The sequence below is a fragment of the Cynoglossus semilaevis genome, chromosome 18 (assembly GCF_000523025.1).
Source record: "Cynoglossus semilaevis isolate Cse_v1.0 chromosome 18, Cse_v1.0, whole genome shotgun sequence".
Lineage (NCBI taxonomy): Eukaryota > Metazoa > Chordata > Actinopteri > Pleuronectiformes > Cynoglossidae > Cynoglossus > Cynoglossus semilaevis.
This window is the reverse complement of record NC_024324.1, coordinates 8874052-8896569: the sequence shown is the minus strand read 5'-3', so window position 1 is coordinate 8896569 and position 22518 is coordinate 8874052. Positions and strand designations below refer to the sequence as shown.

General features: G+C 41.6%; 1 protein-coding gene across 1 annotated transcript in view; it reads left to right on the top strand.

Annotated features, from left to right (window-relative positions):
- The window catches only part of rbms3 (RNA binding motif, single stranded interacting protein), a 307360-nt gene that overhangs the window by 4363 nt on the left and 280479 nt on the right, over positions 1–22518 (top strand). Inside the window, exons 3-4 of the mRNA XM_025065109.1 lie at positions 13004–13082; positions 14643–14907. The gene's annotated coding sequence lies outside the window, so the exon portion shown is untranslated. The remainder of the gene's footprint in view (positions 1–13003; positions 13083–14642; positions 14908–22518) is intronic.

Below are 22518 nucleotides of genomic sequence, written 5' to 3'. Positions count from 1 at the left end.
AGCAGGGTCTCTGTCCACACAGTCAGAGGGTCAGTTGCCCCTCAGCAGGACCTAGACATTGGTGGAGGAGGGATGGTGGCTACCAACCTCAGGTTCTTAGGGGTCGCCTCATCCTTAGATCCAAGCCAAGGCTTCTGATCACGAGCCAGTCTGTCAGTCCACCGCCCCCTGCTGTGGTTCTGGCCTCCACACTCTGCGGTTACGGTGGCAGAGGCCAACATAAACTTCCTCGTGGCGCTGCATATGATTAACTGGACCATTGGGCAGCTTGGCCTAGGAAAGGTCTGGGTCCTGGGCACGAGTCCACAGGGCAGTAACAAGGACAAGGACAAAGGCAGACTCTGCCAGAGTCGAAGCGTGTCTCTTCTCTTATGTTTACATTGAGTGAAAATTTGTCCCCTGACTTTGAGGGAAAAGTGTTTTCTGCTTCTCAATTACATCAGATGGATCCCTGTGCCAACTTCAGTGTCTCACACATTTTTTAAGCTTATGTATGTATGTGTAAAATTCTTCAGATGCTATCCAATCAGGTTTTTACAAGTGGAGAAGGTGTCAGCGAGTCGGGATAATGACTCTCAGATGATGGTTGCCCTGCGTACACGTTAATTAAATCCACAAAAAAAAGTCAAATTGTAACACTCACAACCGCTGTTCAGGCTCTAGTTACGCGTTCTCACGGTCAAAGTTGACTTCCCTTTATTATTCCTCTGCTAGTTTTAAATTTAACTCTAAACTACAGTCTCTCTGAGATAAAAAAAAAACAGTTGAGAGGCGTCACGTTGATGCTTTTAAAACAGCAGTCCAAAAAGCTGCCTTTAGATGTGATCAAGCCTTCACACCTCTCTCTCTCTTCACAAGTGTGACTTCCGTCTGTTGCGTCCCCCTCTCTCTCTCTCTCTTTCTTTCTCTCCCTCTCCGTCTTTTCCTCACTCTTACTTTCTAATTTTTTTTAAACTTTAACCCTGCCTTAGTTTACCTTTAACTGCAGCCTGTTCACTTGCATTAAAATGATCTATTTAACACAGTTCACACTGTGGGGAGTTTGTACTGTATCTATGCTTTAGATACAAGAAATGGCAACTTTTTTTGCATCACTGCCACTGGTCTCTCGTGGTTCTGTGTTCCTTTCTACATTTGTCTGAACTTGATATTACTCAAAAAAAAAACCATACAAGTTTGACTTTTATATATTAAAATGTTGAAAATCTACTCTTTCACTCATGCTATGATAAGCAAACTCAGCCCCTCAGTAAGATTAGTGAGGAGTACTAGTTATTACCACTGCTAGAATTGTTATCTTTGTGCATGAGCAGATGTCAGGCAGCAGGGTCCGCTGTACGTCAGAATGGTCTGTGAAGTCAAGTCCTGATGGGAGGATGTTAAAAAGAAGTAGTGCATGTTTTTTTCTGTTTCTGCTGTAAATAATATTGACATTAAAACACAGCATTTTTGAATAGGTTTATATAAAAAGTGGACTCCAACTATCTTCACCTCCATTTAGCCCTGATTCTTTTTCTCTAAACACTCCACTCCTCTGGTTCTTTCCTCCCCCTCTGCTACCCTCACCCCTCCACCTCCACCACCACCTCTGCCTTTCTCTCATTCCCTGAGGGCGATGTGGCATTTCTTCCCTCGGCCGGCCATCTCCCTGGCCATGTGCTGTCACTCTGGATAGTTACTAGCATGCTGTGCCCCGCTGTGATTGAGCATTATGAGGTGTTTCACGCCTCCGTGCATTAGGCGAGACGGCGGTGAGGGCGTCGGGTAAACGATACGTATGGATCGCGGCCGCGGCAGAGTTCACGGCGGGGTCAGGTCAGAGGGAGGACGGTGGCAGAGCGTGGATCTGCTGACAATCCAAGCATATGCACATGCATCTGCACACCTGCCTGACTCCACTCCACACACACACACACACACTGTGGGCATGCGCTGGTACACGAACCAGCATTTGTGCATACAAGTGTGCACAAGAAGCCGGGAATGACCTCACGGACGGACTTTGTTTTTCAGTCGTCGCGTTCACAATAGATGCTGCTGTATAAAAACCAAACTTGCTTCTTATCTGTCACTGCCTCCATACTACAGCACGGCCCGTTTGAGCTGGTGAGATTGTTTAATTAATGAGGGGCTTCTGCTGAGTGACAGTGAAAGACCACCTACTGACTTTTAATACTGCCTGTCAATGTGGCTGCAGGACACTGACTACAGGTGGCTGAAGTGGTAAGAGCTTGGCAAGGAGATGAGCAATAACGGATATAATAATAAAAATTAAAAACGAATTTAACCTTTAAAGAAGAATTCTTTCATTGGAATCGTTTACTTTATCAGTAACACTGGAGTTAGGCCTACAGATGAGTCACGGTCGGACTTTTTGTAAAAATGTACGGGCCAAAACCAGAAAAGAAAAAAAAATACTGGCAGAAAAATCTGCATTCATCCTTTTTAGGAATTTTCTTTTAAATAAAAGTATCCTGTTATTTGGCAACATTAATTCTAATTGATATTAAGTTTAGTTTTTTGAGAGATTCCCAAATCTCTTAACTCTAATTGACATAGAGATGTGACAAATCTTTGATATAAGACTTAAATATATATAAAACTTATATATTTACCACAGAATATAGATAAAGTAAATGGGTTTAACCAAATCCATATATTTATATTTATCTCTCCTTTATCACCCTAACCTGTTGCATGGTATTACCTACTAGATGCTTATATAGATAAATAAAGGTCAGACTTATCAATTTTAACAAAAATGATCAAGTAATTAATTTTAAGACATTAGGACACAAAACGACATTTAATGTTAAAATTATACATGTGAAAATTTTATGTTAATTTATCAGACCATTATGATCTGACCTGTAATGTGACTGTTCTGTGTGGGGCGTCTCTCCTCTCTCTGCTGTCACTCCGCCGTCGTCCGTTGTCGTCTCAGGCCTGTGTGTTGTAGGTTGATCTTTTGTTTTTATGTCTCAACATTCTTCAGACATGACTATTTCAGCCTGGCTGAGCAAACATGGAGGTACAGACACGTACATGCAGCTGCAGGTTACATTCGAACCACTTCACCTGTGACATGAAGGGCCCACGGTAGACGTCCAGACACAGGAGCTAAGTACAGGCTCGTGTTTTCAAGCACCTTGTACAAGTGAGGGGAGACAACGATTCACTGCCTCCTCCTCTGAGCGAGTGTCTGAGAGCTCTCCAGATCAATACCGGCTGTCAGTCTACCTGACGACCTGTCACAGTCTGTAGACTGTCTGTGGGGAGAAACCTTTTCATTTCTTTTGTTTCCTCACCCTGTTTTTTTCCTGAAATAATTTGTTCCTGTCATATTTCGACTGCTCCTTCTTTTTCATTTTCCTCTGCCCTCAGCCCTTCCCTCTGACCCTCTCTCTCTCTCTCTCTCTCTCTCTCTCTCTCTCTCTCTCTCCCTCTGTCTCTCTGGTCGCCTGCAACCCCGGGGCTTGACAAGCTGGCTATGCTGCCGCATCTGCCAGCACATCTTTAGCAGCTTGGCAGTGAGCAGCGTCCGTCACAGGTTGTAATCAAACCTGCCTGGAAACTAAACAGGAGGAGAGAGGAGGAGGAGGATGGAGCGCGAGTGAGGGGGAGGGCGCCCCCTCCTTCTGCCTGATTAATCATAATGTAATTTTAATTAAAAAGCACAGTGTCAAAGGGTTTAGCTGCCTGAGAAGTGAGCCCAGATTGCCACGCAGCGGCAGCTGCCTCGGTCCGCGGGCAGGAAATGCGTCCTGACAAATCCTGGCGCCGGGGCCAAGAAAAACAAAGGCCACCATTACTAGGATGTCGTCACTGAGGTGGAGCAGCGGGGTGTGAGTGAGAGTTAAAGGAGGATGACATGGACGATGAGGGGACAGGGAAGTAAGGACTAGAGAGATGGCATGTCTGGACTAACAGTAAAATGCATCAGGGTGGGAGATTGGAGGGGGGGGGGCTCACACTGTCATGCCAATTAGTTCTTGGTGCAAACCTCATCTTCCCATGTTTAGGGCATATGTGTAGTATGAAAGATTTCACCAGTCTCTCTTGTCAAAAGTAGATTTTGTTTTTTGTAGTTTGTGATGGAGGTCGTTGGCTCAGCGTCTGAGTTTCCACGTGTCTGGACTCAGGTTTGACCTGTGCTGCAGGTCAAACTGTGAGACATTAGAAACTGATGGAAGTCATGCAGGAGAAACAGTGGTGTCACCACAGTCAGGCCAAGAATCTGCAGCATAGGGTCAGGGTAGTTTTGCCCCCCAGGGTAAAGAATCCTGAGTCCTGGTAAAGTGTGTGAGTGCACTTTTGATAAATTGTACCAAAGGTGATCAGGTGACCTGCCTTAGATGGTCATGTTCCATGTTAAAACGTTATCTGAGGGTCCAGGACTGATGGTTGCATGAGGCAGAAGTGAGGGCTGGATGACCTTTGTGAAAAGAGCTGGAAAGGAGCGGGTTTTGGGGGGGGGAGTTGTATGGATTTTGGAGGTGAGAGACTTAACAAGCATTTGATTTCATCCCTTCAGTAGTCGTGTGCCTTACATCCATCAGGGCCAGCGCAGCAGCTCCTCTGAGGCTGATTCTGGGATGATCACAGACTCTGTCTCACTGGCGTAACGGCATAACTTTGATTTTACCATTAGTTCACAGCAAATATTTGAAAGAAAAAAAAACTGGACCTTCCATTTAATTTGGCAATTAGAGGCTCATTTGCTGAACTTCCTCCTCATTGACGGCTGAGCCTCGTCCATATGCCGGAGTTAATGTCCCTCTTCTCTTGGTCTTTATCTGTTAAATCAACTCTATTGAGCAGCCAAGGCTAACAAGTGTTGGAGAGCCCTCGTGGAGCACAGGGAATAATGAGGTCTCTGTATGATCTGATGTGGCCCATATTGTATAGAGATGCTCCAGCAGAGCACACACACACAACAGGACACACACTCCAGGACACTAACGAGGGTTTTGAAGAACCTCCTTTGACACCTGGGGCTACACACACAAAGCACACCAGTGCCTCGGGTGAATGAATGGAGAACGGCAGAAAAAGAGACAGATGACATCTTAACACACAGGTAGCTAACAAAGCCCGCTGCATCTCATTTGCATGTCAAAAGCGACGCACATGTGTCGCGGCCGGGCATATGTACCGAAATGTAGAAACACAAAGCAATGAATGAACGCGTTACATAAGCAGGAGCGCACATATGTGTGGGTGTGACGGAGAACAGCACACACACACACACACACACACACCAGGCAGCGGGTTCATAACGGGGGAAAGATTCTGCCTCTCAGATCAACAACCGATGACAGACACAGAGAGAGAGTCGGAGTCACTTTGCTTCCTGTCACTCTCCTTTTCACCCGCTGCTCCTGGCACTTGGGCTTCAGCTTCACCCCGAACCAACCACCCGCTGGCTGCCTTAACCACCCTCTAATAAACCCATCTGTTGGGTCATTATTGCGTCCACAGCCATCTGAAGAGGGGAGCAACCCTGCAATGCAGGCACAGTCAGAAGAGTCGGTGCAAGGAGAGCAGGGCGGAAAAGAAGAGAGAATTTTTCAATTTAAAAAGAACATTTAAAAAAAAAATGTATTTTTATAATTACATACATCGATTCCATCTTAGACCAGGAGTGCAGTTAGACCACTGTCAAATCAGAATGATCAAATTAGAAAAAAAAAAACAATATGAAATCTTGACGTTTCACAAAAGTTTTGTAAAAAAAAATTATAATTACGTAGAAAAAAGTTTTTTTTTAATCCTAAGAATTTGCTTTTTTTTACAGTCACTAATCAGAAGAATTTTAATTTATTCCTCAATTATTTTTAAAAAAATCTTGAATTCTCATAATTACTCATAATTATCTTTATCATTAAAAATAAATCTCATATTTATTAGAATTCTAATATTACCTAAATGATTGTAATATCAAAATTAAATATTTTTTTTATTAAAAAATATATAATTTTGACTGATTCCTGAATCCTGTAAAAATTATTATTTAATTTAAATTTTTTCAGGGACAATATTTGAATTTTTAAAATTATTATTTTGTGCGCTAATTATTCTAATATATCTTCTTTTTGGCTGTTTTACTGATTCAGTTTGATTATTGCTTGAATTTCCAGATTAGTGGTTTTTTCTGGTTTTTGTCTTTGTGGTCGTATTGTCTTCTGTGGCGAGTTGTTCCAGTGATGAGTCCTACAAAAGAATTCTGTGCCCATATGTAGTGAACACGCGTGTGGCTCCACCGGCCTGGGCAGCCAGGACGGGCTGCTGAGGCTTTAACTTTGCTAAGCTTTTTCCTGCCAGGTCTCTGGGAGATCCCACTGTTCATTTATATTGAACTTTGTAGTCGGGGCCTCTGCCAGGCTCCCCTGCCTACTGCTGTAATATAGGAGCTGCTGGGCACCTGCACCGCCAGCACGACCTGCAGGGAGACACACGGATCACACACCAGCACTGGGGATATTACATCCACCTGTGTGTGTGTGTGTGTGTGTGTGGTTTTTACAGCCTAGGTGTGATGTCTGACCATTTAGAAGTGTTTGTTACATGGATCAGTGCTGCTCCACTACGGATGACTTTTGTGGAATTTTTCGGAATAACAAAAAAATTTGCATTTACTCGTGTGTCTGGATGTATGTGTTTGGTGATGTGTGTGTGAGGAGTGTGTGTGTGTGTGTGTGAACCTGGCTGTGCTCCATGCACTATCTGCATTAAAGCACATACACACACACACACACAGTCCTTGTCATAAACAGTCAGAGCCTCTGGCAGGTGTTGCTCTGGTGCAGAGACACCAATGTGACACACACACACACACACACACACACCACTGGAAATCCCACAGGTGATATTTGAAGGGCAGAGTTGGCACCTTATTATTAAATAATAGGAGCGACCATGTCTACATAGAGGTGGAATACAACAGTGGGCGCAGTATCAGTGTTCAGGGCGACCAAGTCATCAAAACCAAAAAGTTGGTGGATCAAATGATTACTTAGTTAATTACATTAGTTGATGATTAACTTTTTTATTTTATATAAATGCAAAATCACTTAGTTAATTACTTAGTTGATGATTAACTTTTTTTATTTTATATAAATGCAAAATCAAAACCATAAATGGCCACACGACGAAATAACTGACAATAAGCTTCCAAAAGTTTGGACCATAATAAGGTTTTTTTTACATCAACATATTATTACAAAATATTACTAGTAATTTCCACAATGAATAAATTATATTTACCATATAACCACATAAAAAAGTAATTTTTCTGTAAAAAAATGTTTGAGTTTTTTCCCCAGCCACAAAATCAATAACTGTATTAGTAAATACATTTTAAAAAGTGAGCAATTCATTGATCTATAAACTATAAAATGTAAAGTAATATTTTCAAATTTTAAAAAATATTTTCATTTTCAGAAAAAGACAACAAATTAGAAATTCAAACTACATTTTGTTAACCCTAAAGTGACTAATGCTAATGCTAACAGTTTCAAATGTCTCCATCAAAACAGTTGTTGTTTTACAGGCTACATCAGACAGATTTCTTTTTTTATTCTTTTAATCATTGTATAAAAATCTCAGCTGCTCAGATTGGTGCAGTAATCCATACGATGCAGCGCGTGTGTAACGTGTCCAGAAATAGCAATTCATCAGTGACTGTATAGTGCTATTCTCTGTCCAGACCCAACAGGACAGCACTAAATGTTCCAGTGGAGGTAAGTGCTGGTCCTCTGACAATACAAGCACGGTTTCAGGCTCCCGCTCAATACAGTCCCTCTCCTCAGAGGCTGCGAAGGAGGAGAAGGTGGAGGGAGCAGGAGCAGTACGGGGGGCAGGACTGGGGTGGAGGGGTCATACAGTGACTCTGTCCTGGGACTACAGTACGTGTGAGTGTGTGAGTGTGTGTCTCCTGTACCAGCTTCTGTGACGCTCTCTGTGGAAAGTGAAGATGTCGTCTCTTTGCTTCAGTGAACCCTCAGAGCAGGGGGCTAACGCACGGAGAGACGCGTCGTCGTAACGCGTGAGACAAACCAAATCCCCCGACACCTGCTGGTAGAAAGATTGTCGGCTAATTAATTCAGCTATAACCACGATCTGTTTCATCAATTCTTAGCAGCTTTCTTCAATTCCTGCCAATACCTAACCATCAACTTTCAGAAGTCAGCTCGAAGAACAACAGGACAATTCTATTATTGTTTAATAAAATAGTTGTTTTTAGTGTTGAGGTAGTTTTCCAATTTGTTTTAGGTATTTCTGTGATTTCTCTGTGGCAGCTGACCTTTGACCTCTTCTGGTCCATCTTTAATGCCCTCCATGAGCACAGTGTCTTGACAACTTAGCGAGGAGGTTAGACCTAGAACGATCTGTCTCGCCTCCTCAAAGTTGACCTTTCTGCAGAGTCAAAAATCAGCAGTGATGGACGGAGGACTGAGGGACATGAAGACAGACTGTGTGTGTGTGTGTGTGTGAGTTTCACAGAGGGAGGTGGCACTGATGTCGCTGATGGGGCGTGTGTGTTCCACTCTGTAATGACATGATGAAGAGATGCGTAAAATGACGAATTGTGAACGAGGGGAAAGTGACACGATTGCCACAAAGACTGTGGTTACATTCAGTAAGTGGTGAAATCTGAGTCCACATGACTAACAAAATGATGACGGAGCAAATTTGTAATTTGCTGGGTTGTTGTTCTGCAGATGTTTTTTGTCCAAATCGCACCAAAGACACGATTAATTTTTGGATAATACAGGGTTGAGTCCAAAAGTTCTAACAGACCTGTTGTAATTTTAAACGTCTGATTTTGGCAACTTATCTTTGAACTGCGTTGAGCTCTGTAACATTTTATTTGTTTTTTCAAAACAGGTTGTGACCCAGAATTCTCAGATGCAAACACCACATTCGGAAGAAAAGTCTTTGTTAATTTCGTAATTTTTTTTGTGTCTTACCTTCCCCTCATACAGTACAGTCAGAACTGTATTTAAATTGGCACCACTGCGGCTACAGGTTACGACTTCAGCTGTGAGTGTTTCCACATAGACAGGTAGTTGAGCAGCTTTCTGCCTCCGACAGAAACAGACTCTCAGACACCTCTCTCCTGTTCTGCCTGACGGCTTCTCACAGGTACGATTTCTTGCCCTCGCTTCAGAAACTGAAAATGAGAATCTCTAAATTAGGAGTCAGGGAGTCGTGTCGCAGCCTGACCCTGGATTCTCACCTCCTCTCCAGCTGGACCTGTTAATCTAGAAGCTGGATCTATACGGCTCTGGTGCACTCTTCTATTCTCCAGTATAGGCTGCAGTCACTGTGGTCGTCCTCTGCTGTACTTTGTTAATTGAAAATGAAGAATCTTCAGATGCTCCATCAAACAAAAACATTGTGCAAATGACAAACTTCTGAACTGTTCGGCCCATGTGCTAAAATGAATTATAAAGATTAGTCTGATCGGTCGTCACAAACTAATTAACTTGATTAACATGTTAATTATGAGGGTCTTGGTTAAAGTTGTTGTTATGGTTGATTTTGGTCTTAATGCTGGTGGTCCATATTCTGTAGGTGGACGTGGACTCCGACTCCCCCTACAGTGAGGGAGGGGAGGCTGGGAGTGGAGGGCCGGTCAGGCTTTAATGGACCCTGCTGGTCTGCTGGTCATGGAACAAGCAGTGATTGAGTAGTAAAGCCTGGGGCTAAATGTGGCACCTTTGACAGAGTGAGGGTGGCACTACGGTGGCGGCCAATAAGAGGCTTCTGCTACATTACCCACCAAATGGTTGTTGGTGTCTGTATTCACGCTGACTTGAATCAGGGGATTACAGTGGTAGAGAGAGTATGAAAGAGAGAGAGAGAGAGAGACATTTAGCAATTTATTTACATTTAATTCATAGAATAACCCTTAACGCTTTACTGACACTTGATCATTTGCACCATAGGTGAAAGCCATTAGTGTAATTTATTCATTATAATTAAGAATGATGCAACCAAGAGCTGTCAAAAAAAGGTGAGTTTTGAAATTCACAACAGTCTGGTATTCTTTTCATGAACTTCTTAGTTTTTGAAGAGCTTTCCTCAGAGGAGAGAAAAAAAAAACAATGTGTCATATACACCTCCATCCCAGTGAAACTGACAATTCTCTACACCATTAATCAACGCCTAAATAAACCCAATTACCAAAATCCGAGCCAGAACAGTGTTTAGTTCATCACCACTGCAGATATTTAACTGAGAACACATCGACTCACTTTGTAGTTCATCATTTAGATTAACCTCATTTGTGTGTCCTTGGGTTTGACTTCATTTATCAGTTAAATCAGCATGATATTAAAATGTTAACAGTTGAGAAACTGCATATGAAGTAAAAGAACTTTTAAAAAACATAACGTTTGATTACGGTAAAACATGATGAAAAGCTTCCTAACCAGAGGACAGGTGAAAATAACCACCTAGTTAATGATAACGTCTAATTATTTGACAGAAATAATGCCGAGAACACAGCTGAAAGTTCCCTCAGAAATAGCTTTGTTTAAGATGAATGTTGTACCTAAATGTTAGCAAACATTGACAGATAAGTAAAAAGGTCATTTTAAAAACAACAACATCTGACTGTTGTGTGCGGCGACGGCGAGGTGACACTGATTTACGTTGTTCTATTTCAGCTCCCGATATTTCTTTGTTGACGTTGTTTGTGGGTGGGCTGCGTGATGGGTCGGGTTGTACTGACATGCGGTACGACTACATCAGTACACTGACAAACCCCCCCCCCCCGCCCCGAAAAACAAACATGAAAAAGAAAATTCACCATCGACAGACTCCACTCATCACCTTTGATGAAAAAGAATTGGAGGACATGAAATCACTTTGAGTGGAACATAAAGGCAGCAGTGAGGAGCGGCCTTGTGGTAATTACACCACACAGACCATGTACCCGCGGAGGCTATTTAGCAATATGGCCCCGGCCTGGGCCTCTGTTGCTGATCTCATTTGGCTGCATTAATTAGCATGATCTTAGCCGTGGCGCTTGGTGTTAACGCAGCAGCCCACCTCTTGGCTGGCTGGCTGGCTAGCTGGGCTGGTTTAGATACGATGACTAACACGGCAGTCTGTTCAGTCTGTTTTTTGAAATCGTCAGGCCTCTTGAACTTGCCCGCACCCATCCTTTCTTAAACCCTCCTTCCCCTTCCCCTCCCCTCCCTCCTCCTCCTTCTTCTACCGTCAGTCCAAGACAGCTGGGGCAACACAGAGGGCACCGCAGCTCCCCATTCACCCCATTCAGTGTGCTGGCTGCCAACGCCGTACAATAGACTCTGCCGCCTGTCCCATTTGCGGAGGCAAGAAAATCTAACCTCATTTGTTTGTGTGTTTAAATGAGTTCCCAGACTATTAGCATCACTTCTCTGCTCACCCTCACCTTGCCGCTGCAGGAGCGTGAGACACTTGGAGACGGGGAAGCCAAGAACTAAAAGATGATATTTACTGTCAACTGCACGGAAGCTTAGGTTTTACTAGAATTTTTTTGCACTGGGAATTTTCAAACATCCAGTGTTGGGAAAGGAGGTCTGAAATGTTCCTTTTGTTGAAACTTTTTTTGATGAACTATCGAAACTTTCTTCAACATCGAGTGTCATTCTCTGAGTGTGCTGAATGACATGTTATTCCGTCACTCTCGACTATTTCCACCCAAATTTTGGCTGGAACGCAGCCACAAACCACAACGGAGCCTCATCTTTCAATCTTTCACATTGATTACAAACAGGATTTTTCTCCTGGTCTCCTCCTGTTATAGCTTTGACCCAAAACATCTGAAACCATTTTATTAAAAAAATGATGTGACACTTTTTGGTAAGACTGTATATGTCTATAATCTATATGTAACATTTATGACCTCAATTAAACAGTACCGTAGCTGATGGGAACTATTAAAGGGCCAGGAACCTTCAAGAAGTCTTTGCAGCAACATTTTTGTTTTGAAATGAAAACTTGAAAATACATCATAGTCCATAACTGAAAGAGTTGTGTGGGAAAACATTTACTGTTCAGGCTTTAGAAGTAAACAATGTGTGGGAAACATTTACTGTTCAGGCTTTAGAAGTCGGAACTTTTCTAGTCGTTAAAACACTGGGCCCCTTTTCTCACCCAGGCAGAGGCAGAAGCTGTGAGCTGTTTAAATACAGGATGTCTTATTTTTAACCTTCAGCTTTACCTTCATTTGGTTGTTTTTGTGCTCCAAACTTCAGAGGTTTCATCGGTGTAAAACACACACCCATACAAGCACACACAGCAGCCAGGCACTGACCTACACACACCTCTGCATTGACTGCGTAGGTGCAGGCAACATGTGTAAAGCAGAGCCAGGTTGGACGCACCAGAAGACAAAACGACGTGACCACATCAAACCCACCACTGTATAAACTGTACACGTTGGTTCCAACGTATAAAATGTGAGAAACACATTTCTCATAAAGTGCTGGGTTTTTTTTTTAAGTGAAATTGAAAAAAAAAAAAATTCTTCGTGTAAAATATTGGCATGTGAGCAGCAGAGAATTGTAGCTCAGTCTCATCAATATCATGTATATATTAATGTATATTTTATTACCTTTTTTGTCAAAGTGTGTGTTTTTCAACTCTATAGCTGAGATTAGTTTTCAATCTAAGGTGCCTGGACCGTTGCTGGTACTTGGACTCTCTCTAGAAGTATGCATGCATCCCTGAAGGATTCTGACAAAAATGCAGTTTTTAGCAAGTACTAAATTCTGTTTGTATTGAGACATATATATATATATATATATGTTTTTATATCTAAATATATATATACATATAGATGTTATCTGGTGGCTTCTTTGCTTTGTTTTGATCTCAGTTCAGATATCCTGTCGTTCAAGCAACAAACTCAGCTCTGATTGGCTCTGGCCTTCATATTTTTTTACTCATGTTTGTTATTAGTAGTCGTCTAATGTGTCAATACATTTTCGTGGTTGTCTTTCAGTCTGGCCAGCGTCCTGGTGCAGCGTCATGACTTCAGAGACGTGAAGTCTCAGATTCCTCCAAACGTGTTCCTCCATCAGGTGAGAGAGTGATTTGTCCGAGCAGATGTAACTTCTCATCTTTTTATCTCCTTCTCTGGAGGTCCAGTCACTTTCAGTTATGTGGCAAACACACAGCTTGAGCTGTGAATTTTCTTTGCAAGGTGACATTTCCTGACTATGTGCAAATAACGCAACACACACAGAACACACACACACAAGATGCTCCCACAGACAAAGGCCTGAGGTAGAGTTTTGTAAAACACATGTCAATTTCCTAAATAAATATGGCAGAGTAGCAGAGAGGATTTGTCCAAGTCTGGGGAGGGTGCGGGGGGGCAGCACAGACCTGGGGGCTTAAAACCCCGCGCTCCTCAAAGTGAACTACTTTTATTTGAAAACTCAATTTGCACCACTGCGGATTAGGACCTGTATTTATCGACCTCTGCAGCTGCATGGAGCTGGGTAAGTCATTAGGAGGGAGGATGGTGGGGGGGCCGCAGAGCAGCCGATTGGTGATAATTGGTTGAAGGACAGTATACAGTAATAAAGGGTCTAAATAGTCGGGCCCTAAGTAGTTTCTGTCATGTTTCACCACTTTTATTTTCATACCAATTAAATGCTGTTGAAGCCGCCATGTTGTGAACACGGAGGTGTAAAAGACGTGGACTGGTTAAAGACATCAAAGATGAGCTCCGCGTATATTTGTCTGCTCTGTTCATAAGTTTGTTATTGTTTTTGCAGGGATTGCATTTACATACGATGAATGGTAGAAAGATATTTTGAGGAGTTTTAAGTCTAAATCAGAAAAGAAAGCGTTACCGTTTTCCCCAGAGGAACCCAGTGATTTATGACACGACGTACGAAGTCGGAGAAGAAACAGGAAGAGAAAGATAGAAAGAGTGGCAGACAGATGTAGACAGGGAGGCCAGGATGGAGATGATCTCTGGAGATAACCATCAAGGCGTGATCATTCACCTTTAATCCACCAGGACGACTGGGTCTCATTTCAAAGTAAGATTGAGTTTGGCGTCGACTCCACTCGACTGAGAGGAGATCTGATTTGAGTTTTGAATTTCAGCCCAGATGAAATTGGCTTGATGTGCATTAGATATTCTCCTGTTCTCCACTGGACCATATGATCTGCAGTGTTCTGTCAGACTGTGAGGACTCAGAGATTCAGCGCTCGTCTTACACACACACACACACACACACAGGGCGGTGTCTGTACGTGATGTAACGACCGACCTGGACTGGTTTTAGTCTGATTAGAAAGAGAGTTTTGGGGAAAGTTTTATAAATTATTGTAAAAGTTTAGTCAACCATGAGAAGTGACTTTATTTGGAAAAGGAGACAAAAATTATATTCTGCTGGAAGGAGTTGTTTTTAAATATTTGGCATCCATATTTGTAGTCCTTACTACTGTTGATGTTGTAATTTTACTACAAAACATATTACTTTAATGTGACCAGAAATTCTCCAAGTAATTTAAAAAAAATCTCTTGGAGAAAATATTAAATCTTCAGGTTTCTGTTCATGTGAATCTGTTGTCAAACCTGGAAATACTAAAAAAAGGTGAACTCCAATGTTTTCTTTTTTAAGTATTTTCAGAAATACACTGGCCTTATGTGGTACTAGGAGACTGATGACAAGAAGCCAAGGGGGCCGCAGCTGAGGAGTGCGGTCCCCCGTCTTGTTGACGATGCAGGAGTCCCCGCTCCAGGCCTGTGTTTACGTTTCCCTCCGAGTGTTTCCCCCCACGGCGCTCCATCCAATTCTGCTCAACAAGGGAGCGTGAGGGAGCGGGATAAAATGAGAGGCGGCCCATGAATGGAAGGGGACAAATTGACATGTGGCGTTTTGTGAGGTGAGTGCCCAACCTCTCGACCGCTGATTACCATTCGCTAATGAGCACCCCGGTCTGTGTGTGTGTGTGTGTGTCTCCCTGCTTTATCTGTCCCTGCTTCTCTGCAGAGCGTTCTTTCTCCTCTCTCCAGCTTTGTGCGGCCCAGAGTGGCCAGTGGACCATAGGTGTGCCGCTAATAGGGAGACGCACACATCAGTAATTAAAGCAGTGGGGGGTCTTGTACTATACCACCTCCCTCCTGCTCCCCCTCCTTTAAAGCGTCCCTCCCCCGTATAATTCAGCCCTGTCTGTCGAACTGATCATTGTGCAGGGCCAGTTTCGCCCCCGGCAGTTTTGTCACTTTCTAATGATGCCTTTCAGTGAGACAAGGATTGTGTCCTACCAACACCAGGACAAGTTGGGGCCAATTGTGCTCTTCACCCAGCCTCACTGCAGCCAGTGAAGAGCCTCTCATTTAGCCAGCAGCTACTAACATGTACTGTAGATGTACACGGCGTATACTTCACACAGCTGAAGTATTAGTCCCTACTGCGTCACTTAAATGTCTCTTATGACATTAATATTTACATTTTCTCACTGTCTACAACTGTCCTGTCCCACTAGAAAATCAACGTCTTCCTTTCTTTCATCCAAACAGAGAGTTGCAGGGAATTCTGGAAGAATAACCTTTTATATTATTATTATTATATTTCTTTCATCCAAACAGGGAGCTGCAGGGAATAACCTTTTATATTATTATTATTATTATTATTATTATATTCTAATATTTGACTCCCACATACAGCACCCCTGCAGCCCAGATTCATGAATCTTTATTGTCCGATATTTAAATCCTACTCTAGGTGGTGTAGGTATTTCTGGAGGTGAGCAGGTTTTCATCTGTGTGTTGGTTTTAGGGCTTTTGTCACATCAGATTATTTCCGTGGTGATAATTGTCGGTCTTTTTTTATCAAACCGTCGCCTCCTCCTGAACATTAGCTCAGTCTGTTCAGTGCTTCTCTAAGATTGTAACCTTCTGTGTTGACCTCTCCCACTTATAAACTTTCCTGATGTTTTTTTATTGTTAAATGAGTTTCTCGTGCATTTTTAGTCCCGACAACAACAATAAAAAAAAAAAAAACAGCTGTAGAGAAGCAGAGACCAGAGGAGTGGAATAGAGGAAGTCCTGTGTTGACACTTTGGTTGTTGCTTTGTTTCACTCGGTTTCTTTGGTTTCTCAGATCAGTCGGTTTGGGTCGTTGTTATAAATATTAAATATTAAAAACCATGGGGGTGAGAGTGGTGCAGGGGCAGTACCTCCTAACCACCAGAAGGCTAAGTATTACTGTAGATACCACAGAGTCAGGAGGGGTGAAAACTACCCCTGTGGCCACCCCTGATAATGGAGCGAGCCGAAACTACGCTGATTGCCACTGAGTCACATAGAGCACGGATGAAAATAGTACAGATCTTTTCTCAACTTTCCCTCCACACACTTGACATCCGCTCTGCAACAGGCACTGAGCCGTAGGAAATCCCACTGCTCTCGGCTCTTCCTCCTTATACACTGACACCAGCGCGCTGCTACGGCTGACGGTGGAGCGGTGAAAGTGGTGTAATTAAAATAACCCAGTCGAGGTGTTTCAACGTGGCATTATCAGCCTCTCTTGGCCGTGCTCGTTTCCTGCCCCGTTCGCCTCACCCTCCCTCCCAGACCCCCTTGAGTATGGCGTTTTACATTTCTGTTTGTAAAACTGTCAACACATCCACTGGCTGTACTAATGTGTGATTTAGCGCCAGCAGAGAGGAGGGATAGAAAGTGAGAGAGAGGCAACTGCATGAGATCTTGCACATTTCTCAAAGTGGAATTTTTTTTACCACCATCATCCCTGGACCCCCGACTCTCTCTACCCCCCGACTATGCCTCGACGTTCATCGGTGTTTTCTTCGTTGTCGTTTCGCCCCCACTTTTCTTTAGTTTAACCTTTTAATTCTCTGCCACTTAGGGCTTTAACACAATATCGCAGAATTAAAATGATTTTAGAAAATCGATATAATTGGCTGCGAAGTCCTCCGTCAGTCAGTTCAGGTGGTGGGGAGTGAGGGTAGAACAGGCTTTAAAAATTAATTGGATTAATGTGTGTAGTGTTTCTGAAATTTACACCTGTCACACTCCCGTCAAATCAGACCAATCAGACGTTCACCGTCGTTGCTAATTGGTATCAGGAAGAAGAGGTTCGTAAACATCAGCCAGTCTTTTGGCTTCGGCGGAAACTGCTAATATATGCCCTATATACTGTATAGAAATATATATGAATATATTTTTCTCAATTTTTGTCATATAATCTGCAGTTTTTAAAATAACAAAACAAGCATAATATGGTTATTATATTTATGAAAATATTTATGATTCAAAAAAAGATTTTAAAAAGTGTTTTTCTGAGTTTCCATCGAAAATGAATATTTATATTTACTGATAATATTAGTATAGTATATAGTATATAGTACAGTGTAAGTCTTCATCAGACACATGTTCCTAAAGTGACACCAAAGTCATTTTAGTACTTCTAGTACTCTAATTTAAATTTTAAAAGATGTTCTGCTCAACAATATACAGTCCTAGTGTTCCTACTGTATCTATTAGCCTACAATAATTATCAGAGGTAGGATTCCTTCATTATAATATCATGGACTGTAAGCTAATCATGATTTTTTTGTTTTAGTTTTTTTTTCTCATACGACTATTTAAAAATCCTGACATGACAGACAGAGGAACGGCTCCTGTCGCAGCTACAGATATTCTGCCCACGTTTTGATATTTTTCTTCTATGTTTGGCTTTAATTTACACGTCTGTTGTGCAGCTGTGTGGAGGGATTTCAGCTGGTGTCCCTTTGGAGAGAAACACTGGCATCAGAACATTAGCTCGTTTTAATGGCCGGCGTAATAATCAGGCTCCTGAGGGCCTCGGGTTTTGGAAGCTGTACTGTGCACCAAAGTGTCTGAGGCTCCCATGTCAATAGCGAGACAATCACTTCATTATAGCTTCACAAGTCAAGCGTTTATTATCTGTTTGGAGGCATCGCAGAAGGACGGGGAGCGCAGAGTCAGATGTAACATTATATTAATCAAAGATGCGCCGTTGTGTCAAAAATGTAATTTTCTGCTGCAGAGCTGGAGATGTAGACGCTTGATTTGATAACAGAGGGAAGTAATGTGTCCGGGGACAGAACAGAGCAGGCCAAGAACTGAGGCTGGGACCTGAACCACGGGTTGAATAAAGGAGAGCAGACACAAAATCAAACAAGATAGATTTATGTTGGCACTTTTGATCCAATCATTTTAAGAAATTGTTGTGAAAATAGCAAAGAAAAAAATGATGATCCCAACATTTTACTTCTAGTAAAATTCCCCCCAAAAAAAAGTTGAGCAACAAATACCTGAAAGTAATGGCAAAGTTAAAATGCTTAAGATAAGCTAAAATAAAATAAAATAAAAACCTTTACTCTAGACTAAATAAATTCAAATATAATCACACATTTAGCAGAAATATCTTGCCTAAATATGAATAATAATTAGATTAATCTTGGAATTGAATCATTAATTCAGTAGCATAGCAACGATGCTACATACCAGCTAGTTTTAAGAAATAAAAACAAATGCAAGGTAGTGATATTAGGCTCGGTGTCAATGGCTGAATTAGTTTATTTTAGAATAGAATTGTTGTCAGTTCGTACCAAGTGGCTGCAACTACATGAGGTTTCCCCGTGTTTTATAGCCATGTGCAGCTGTATTCCTAATTGAGGCGGAGGTGTGTGGGAGATGGAAGTGACAAATCCATGATCGTGTTATTTCATCTGAAGTATCTCTGATTGAAATGGGAAAACTGCATGAATGTGGCAGCGCTGAGAGAAATAATGAAGTTAGAGATAGAGAGTGCGACACGTCTGAAAGCTCCAATGTGTGAATCCACAGACACGTCTGCACCGTCGTAGTGGAGTGGCTGTCTGCCGATTATAGTTGCACCAAATGTTGAATAGGACTTTAAAAAAAAAAAACATTCATGAGAAGCTGTGAAGAAATTCACTCACACCAGCAAATGCAAAGGCTGACCACAGCCAACAAAAGGGGCAGAGCCACGAAGAAGAAGAAGCCACAGTGGTGCTGAAGGAAGAGGAAGAGGAAGAGGAGAAAGAACACACAGACGTCAACACCAGCTTTTATGAACGCATTTTACAGAAGCTCGACAAAGAGAGAGACAAAAAAAAATCGCTGAGTGGAAAAGTCATATCTGACCTTTGGAGACCAGAACCCAACCCTGTGGAGATGCCATCCACCACAGCCACCAAACACAGACAGCAAAAAGGCAACAACGAGACCCCGGTTAAACCCCTTTCAACACGTGATGACTGTTCCCCTTCATTAAAACTGCTAGTAACCCTGTTAGGCTGGAATAGACTCACTACGGGTAATCGCGAAAACACTTTTAATCGACGCACAGCAACAGTAGAGACCTTGCTAGAATGCCTTCCCTCCAAATAAAGCAGGCTCTTTATAAACAGGCGCAGCAAAACAGCTAAGACCCTGATAAGACTCCTCACACTCTCACATGGCGAAACCTGCCTGTGAACGTCTCCTGACAGCTTCTAAAGCCCTTGTTAGAGGGAATCACTTCCTAATGATGCAGCCCAGCTTGGAAACATCATCGCCCCACACACCAAGTAACACTCGGGCGGTGCAGGTTTTTTTTTTTTTTTTTTTTTTTTTTTTTTGCAACAGTGCAGTGGCTGCGGACGGACGGCGTTCGCTCCTGTTGCTGTGAAAGCACGCGGACAACCATAAAAGTAGAGAACATGAAAATACAGTCTGGACTTGAATTAAAACACTCTGACAAACAGTGGTGTCTTTAAGATGTGAGGTAAAAAAAAAGAGTTTATTTTTGTGGCGGAATAATTTCAAATAAATTATTTTAAATGACACATATTGCAACACTTGGCAGGAGTGAGGTGTATTTAAATGTACTGCAGTATTAGCTGTGGAGATAAGGAAGAAAAAAAAAACTGTATGATCAACTCAATGTGCTTTAATTTTTTTTTTTTTTTTTACAGTTAACACCCATGCATAAGAAAATGGCAATGTGGCTGAAGTCTCTCCCGCTCTCTCTCTCTCTCTCTCTCTCTCTCTCTCACACTCACACACACGGGCCAGTTGACACATGGTATATCAGCAGGCGCAGTTCTTTTGTTCTCCCGCTAGTTTTAGCAACATCACTACTCTTGGAACACGCCGTGCTTTTGTCCTGAATGTGATGCCAATGCGAGAGAGGCTCAGTTGAAATTCTCAGTACAAAGGAAGACGCAAAAAATAGAATAAATGTACAACACTCAGTTCAGTGGATTTAAAATGACAGGGAGTTGATATAAAGACTGTTTGATTGACTCTGCCCGGTGACAGGTCAACTCACATTCATCTGTACAGGTAGAAACAAATATTAAAAAAAAAATATCTACAAAAGGATAGAGATAAAGAGAGAGAAATATATATAAATAAATATATAAAAATATATTTTTCAACAGGGTAATTCTTAAAAGCTCCTTAAACAACACAGTAATAAGTGATGGAAGTATATAATAAATCAGCATCCATCAAATTCTTAATTGTTTTTGAGAACGATAAAGGATGAAAGAGTGAATAAAAGCAAATTATTAAGGCCTTTTGTCAAGTTCAAAATATAAAAAGGTGAAAAAAAATAAGATGGTTATCGCAAAACTAAGTGTTGATGGAAACCACCGCTGAATGTGCAGTTAAAAAAAGGGAGCAGAAGTCTGTATAAAGGTTTAGATCCTGAAGATAAAAAAATACTCTGAGGTTTTAGTTCTTATTTGTCTGTTCTTTATATTCAATGCAAATTCCTGTAGAAACTGGATTCATACGTTGTTTTTGATTCAACATTGAATTTTTAGTTTGTGAGTAAAAACAAAAGAAGAAAATATAAATCTAAAGGTTTCTCAGAGTTATGATCTGTTACAGTGTGGGCTGCTGGGACGCAACAGCAGCAGCAGCAGCAGCATTTTTCTCTCATGTATATGTGTTTGAACTTTGTTTAAGATGCTGCTCATATTGACAGTGGGCGGAGCCTGAGTCACAGGGTGATTGGGTTTTTCTGTTAGGTGTGATATGGTGGTGAGCAGCAGTGTTTGGGCACACACACACACACAAACACCACAAAGAAACTGTAGATGAAAGCCTTGAAAATAAATGTAAAAGTGGGTCAGGAACGGCGTAGAGAAGTTCAGGTGTTCTCTAATTTCCCAACGTAGGCCTACACCGCAGTGGCTGCTGCTGCTGCTGCTGCACGCAAAGTCTGAGAAATATGGCCGCCCAAGGTGCCACTGAATCGTGGTGCGAGCGCAGAGCAGCAACACGTGTATCTGTATCTGCCAGGACCTACAACAACGGCCTCCGTGTGGCTCCTCAACAGCCAACAGTCCTCACACAGTCGACCTGAGACCTGAGAAAAACACAGGAATCTGCTGAGTTGGACTGAAGTGCAGGAGTTCCAGTGTCGCCCCCTGTAATAACAGTCCAGAGACAGATGTGATGCTGCTGCTGCTGCTGCTGTTAGTGTTGTTGTTGTTGTTGTTGATTTTTGAGTGTCTTTATCGAATGATGAAATCTAGCATTTCTACAGACGTCTCTGTCTGTTTGTGTGTTTTTGTAGATTGACTCCTTAACTTATTAATCCTTAACTTATAACTCAACTGTTTTTTATTAATCTTATTTTTTTCTTATTTTTTTAGTAATACTTATTAATCCTTAACTTATAACTCAATTTATTTCTATATATTCATGTATATGTAATGCAATGTATTAATTATATATTTTTCTATTTCTTTATATATACACTTATATATACATATGACATGATTCATGATTATAAGAAATATGAATATTCAAGTATATCTATATTTTTATATATAGAGCGAGAGACAGATAAAATATATAATACATTATTTATAATAATTAATTTTCTTTTATTGTTCAATAAATATTTTGTAGGGATTTCCTAGAGATTTCTAACTAGGAGAGTTATAAAGGTTTAGACAGTTTAAGACGAGGTTTTTTTCTACTAACCCAGGTTAGAAGTCTTTGATTTTGTTTATGGAGTTAAAAGGACAAGTGATTTGAAATGTACAAATTAAAATTTAAAGACTACAATAAAGTATTTCCTTAAATGCTGTTGCACATCAACGGACGTAAAGTGAAGCAAAACAAGAAAAGTATATCTTTAATAAAAAAGAACACAAAGTTTAAATTGAATAAACCCTAAGACGTAGACTCCCATGCTCTTTATCCAAGGTCTAAAAGTGCCCCCTGGTGGCCAGGTCGTACCCCTGTTTATGAGGAGGTCTTGTAGGAAATGTGACCCTATGATAAGGTCTCAGTAGTTCAATGTGCTAATTAGGAGGGGCTTCTTTAGCACAGTCACACTCTGTGTCTGTTGTCTGTAACCTAACAAACTGCTAAATGTCTGTCAGTGTAAGCTGTCTTTACAAGACTCCTGTAAATCCCCCCAAACACCAGAGCTGGAAATGGAATGAAACTGGAAGATTTAGCATTGAAATTAAACTGAT